The 5000-nt window shown below is 51.6% G+C and overlaps 1 non-coding gene across 1 annotated transcript in view; it reads left to right on the top strand.

Annotated features, from left to right (window-relative positions):
• Positions 1-4522: 4522 nt before the first annotated feature.
• The window catches only part of LOC124583259, a 1910-nt gene continuing 1432 nt past the window's right edge, over positions 4523-5000 (top strand). Inside the window, exon 1 of the ribosomal RNA XR_006974119.1 lies at positions 4523-5000. This exon is cut by the window's right edge and continues 1432 nt beyond it. This is a non-coding gene — a ribosomal RNA (small subunit ribosomal RNA).

The following is a 5000-nucleotide window of genomic DNA, read 5'->3' as shown; positions in this document are numbered from 1 at the left end:
TGGAACCGGATTAAACGTATACACGGCGCTGATTAGTAATAGATAGAGCCATCAGAATACAGATAATGTATACAACTGTCCGTATACATGCTGAAAGACTCTGCTCACAATCACACGTCAGCCAGACACTCTTATCACGCACTACTCTCTGCCTGTAACAGGCACACAGACAATATCTAAGCACCAGCATGGAACAACACCCAGTGCATCCTCTCTGCCACATTAGACAATCCACACTATCATAACCAGACCGGGAGGTCCACTCGGAAAACAGAATATCCCACCCTTCCGACAACCACCATTGCTCAGCTAAGCCACCAACACCCACACATGTCCTACACAGGGGTGCACCCAACATCACAATACTGCCTCCTGTCACACCACACAAACAATGGCACGAATGAAAGACACAGGTCTGCCACAAGCATGGAATCAGAGCGCCGCCTGTTATGAGCCAAAGGTGCACCCTGACGTGGCAAATCAGATGATGCCGCAGTCATTTACTTACGATAATCACAATCAACAAACCAGCCCCCCCCCCCCCCCCCGAAAACACCTTTCCTTACAACAATGTGTGCCTTAACCTAACCCGTATTGTGCCTTAACCTAACCCGTATTGTGCCTTAACCTAACCCGTATTGTGCCTTAACCTAACCCATATTGCGCCTTAACCTAACCCATATTGCGCCTTAACCTAACCCATATTGCGCCTTAACCTAACCCATATTGCGCCTTAACCTAACCCATATTGTGCCTTAACCTAACCTATATTGTACCTTAACCTAACCCATATTGTACCTTAACCTAACCCATATTGTACCTTAACCTAACCTATATTGTACCTTAACCTAACCTATATTGTACCTTAACCTAACCTATATTGGGCCTTAACCTAACCTATATTGGGCCTTAACCTAACCTATATTGGGCCTTAACCTAACCTATATTGGGCCTTAACCTAACCTATATTGGGCCTTAACGTAACCCACGTTGCGCCTTAACCTAACCTATATTGTACCTTAACCTAACCCATATTGTACCTTAACCTAACCTATATTGGGCCTTAACCTAACCTATATTGGGCCTTAACCTAACCTATATTGGGCCTTAACCTAACCTATATTGGGCCTTAACGTAACCCACGTTGCGCCTTAACGTAACCCACGTTGCGCCTTAACGTAACCCACGTTGCGCCTTAACGTAACCCACGTTGCGCCTTAACGTAACCCACGTTGCGCCTTAACGTAACCCACGTTGCGCCTTAACCTAACCCATATTGCGCCTTAACCTAACCCATATTGCGCCTTAACCTAACCCATATTGCGCCTTAACCTAACCCATATTGTACCTTAACCTAACCTATATTGTACCTTAACCTAACCTATATTGTACCTTAACCTAACCTATATTGGGCCTTAACCTAACCTATATTGGGCCTTAACCTAACCTATATTGGGCCTTAACCTAACCTATATTGGGCCTTAACCTAACCTATATTGGGCCTTAACGTAACCCACGTTGCGCCTTAACGTAACCCACGTTGCGCCTTAACGTAACCCACGTTGCGCCTTAACGTAACCCACGTTGCGCCTTAACGTAACCCACGTTGCGCCTTAACGTAACCCACGTTGCGCCTTAACCTAACCCATATTGCGCCTTAACCTAACCCATATTGCGCCTTAACCTAACCCATATTGCGCCTTAACCTAACCCATATTGTGCCTTAACCTAACCTATATTGTACCTTAACCTAACCCATATTGTACCTTAACCTAACCTATATTGTACCTTAACCTAACCTATATTGTACCTTAACCTAACCTATATTGTACCTTAACCTAACCCATATTGCGCCTTAACCTAACCCATATTGCGCCTTAACCTAACCCATATTGCGCCTTAACCTAACCCATATTGCGCCTTAACCTAACCCATATTGCGCCTTAACCTAACCCATATTGCGCCTTAACCTAACCCATATTGCGCCTTAACCTAACCCATATTGCGCCTTAACCTAACCCATATTGCGCCTTAACCTAACCCATATTGTACCTTAACCTAACCCATATTGTACCTTAACCTAACCTATATTGTACCTTAACCTAACCTATATTGTACCTTAACCTAACCTATATTGTACCTTAACCTAACCTATATTGGGCCTTAACCTAACCTATATTGGGCCTTAACCTAACCTATATTGGGCCTTAACCTAACCTATATTGGGCCTTAACCTAACCTATATTGGGCCTTAACGTAACCCACGTTGCGCCTTAACGTAACCCACGTTGCGCCTTAACGTAACCCACGTTGCGCCTTAACGTAACCCACGTTGCGCCTTAACGTAACCCACGTTGCGCCTTAACGTAACCCACGTTGCGCCTTAACGTAACCCACGTTGCGCCTTAACCCAACACACGTTGCGCCTTAACCCAACACACGTTGGGCCTTAACCCAACACACGTTGGGCCTTAACCCAACACACGTTGGGCCTTAACCCAACACACGTTGGGCCTTAACCCAACACACGTTGGGCCTTAACCCAACACACGTTGGGCCTTAACCCAACACACGTTGGGCCTTAACCCAACACACGTTGGGCCTTAACCCAACACACGTTGGGCCTTAACCCAACACACGTTGGGCCTTAACCCAACACACGTTGGGCCTTAACCCAACACACGTTGGGCCTTAACCCAACACACGTTGGGCCTTAACCCAACACACGTTGGGCCTTAACCCAACACACGTTGGGCCTTAACCCAACACACGTTGGGCCTTAACCCAACACACGTTGGGCCTTAACCCAACACACGTTGGGCCTTAACCTGCTCTGTAATTGTCATACGACGCGTTAAATTAGTGTGGTGTTGCCTAACTGCAACCCCCGCAATATAGTTTGCTACTCGCACTGCCTGGTCCCCAGAGTATCGCTTCATGTTAAACACCTTGCAGCTATACACTGTAATGCGGATGGCAGCAGGACGTACATGCTCAATGCCCTTCGCAGTTGTTCATTGGCATTTGCATGGCGAAGCACAGCCTACGTTGTGGTACGGCGTGTGTCAACTGTCCGCTGATGTTGTACGTCCAAATCACACACTGTACTGCACATTGGTCCTCATGTACTGAATGATACATCGTGGTACATGTGTGACCGTACCACGACTGCGCCAACAACGGCGAACCATACGGTCCAAATATTGTGCACTCAGCTACGTGTCGTCTCCCTATAAGAGCTGGATTGCAGTATGGTATGCCGTGGATGGCGATCAGCATGAGCCGTCTGTTGATGTAGTGGCGCGTGTTGTCAGACGTAGTCGTCTCTTCTCACACACCGTGATAGCATGGTGCACTGCGTTCCACATCTGCGACATGCGACAGAGGCCGGTTGACAGTCGTTCGCGCAATGGACATCGCATACGTACGGGGGCCACCTTCCACGTGTTCGCGAAGCGTGCACATGTTGTTGCGTGTATGTGGGCAGACATAGTGTGTCGTGACACCTGACACAGGCATGCAACAATCGTTGAATTTGCAAATGGCGATGGACGTCTACGTTTGCTGGTGACGTTACGCAAATGAACAACTGGTAAACGGTTGTGGTGCGGTTGTTCTCGCTAGAGGTGAATCAGTGATGGCGACGATCGGTTGAGCTACCAACCGGTTGTTTCAGCGATACCCACCATGCCCACGAACGTGAATGGCATGTGGGTGTGAAGCGATACGCGGCGGTGGCTGGGTGGGACCGTCCCCGGCCGGTGAGGGGGGGCCTCCCGGCGTGCTGGCCGCGCGGTGCGTGGGCGCACGCGCTACAGCCGGCTGGTGGGGGCGGCCAGTGGCAGGCGCGCCGGCCGACGGAGGCGGCAGGCGGCGCAGCTGCGCGCCGGCGCACCCTGCACGCGGCGCCGTGCGGCCAAAGTAGGTCCTCGCGGGCCCGGTGCGAAGCGCGGTGGACATCTGCAGTGTGCTGGTCCGATTGAGGACTGTGTGCGCTGAGGATGCGCCGCCGCCCGGCGCTCGGCGCCGCGACGCCGTCTGCTGCTCGGTCGCCTCTGCGGTTCTCGCAGGTGGTTTGTATCGCAGCTGTGCGGACGTGTTGGCGCGTGCGCTGTGCTGGGAGAGTTCGCTTCGGCACCCAAGTGGGGCTTTTGTCCTTCTGTGGCGCTGGCGTTGGAGCTGCCGGCCACCGTAGGTGGCGCGTGTTGTCTCCCGCCGGCAATGCCACGACAGCACGCTCCCGGGCCTCTGTCGGCAGCGGCAAGCTCAGTTGGGAGCACGGGTGGTCGCACCTAAAGCGTCTACTCGCCAAACTCCGGGCGATTGCGCCTCTCTCGAACCCGACCAAGTACTTAGGACGGCGCTGCGCGCCGCCGGGACCTGAGAGGGTTTCGAGGTGTATTGTGCAGGGGAGCTCAGCCTCCTCCTGTTTGCAGAATAATTGAGCGGACGCTTGCGTGTTCGCGCGGGCCCCCGGGACACACTCCCGGGCGGCCGGCTGCTCAGCTCTAGTTGACGCAGCTCCCTGGTTGATCCTGCCAGTAGTCATATGCTTGTCTCAAAGATTAAGCCATGCATGTCTCAGTACAAGCCGCATTAAGGTGAAACCGCGAATGGCTCATTAAATCAGTTATGGTTCCTTAGATCGTACCCACGTTACTTGGATAACTGTGGTAATTCTAGAGCTAATACATGCAAACAGAGTCCCGACCAGAGATGGAAGGGACGCTTTTATTAGATCAAAACCAATCGGTCGGCTCGTCCGGTCCGTTTGCCTTGGTGACTCTGAATAACTTTGGGCTGATCGCACGGTCCTCGTACCGGCGACGCATCTTTCAAATGTCTGCCTTATCAACTGTCGATGGTAGGTTCTGCGCCTACCATGGTTGTAACGGGTAACGGGGAATCAGGGTTCGATTCCGGAGAGGGAGCCTGAGAAACGGCTACCACATCCAAGGAAGGCAGCAGGCGCGCAAATTACCCACTCCCGGCACGGGGAG

This window comes from Schistocerca americana, unplaced genomic scaffold (genome assembly GCF_021461395.2).
Source record: "Schistocerca americana isolate TAMUIC-IGC-003095 unplaced genomic scaffold, iqSchAmer2.1 HiC_scaffold_452, whole genome shotgun sequence".
NCBI lineage: Eukaryota > Metazoa > Arthropoda > Insecta > Orthoptera > Acrididae > Schistocerca > Schistocerca americana.
Note: the sequence above shows the minus strand (reverse complement) of the source record. Positions and strands in the feature narration are given on the sequence as shown.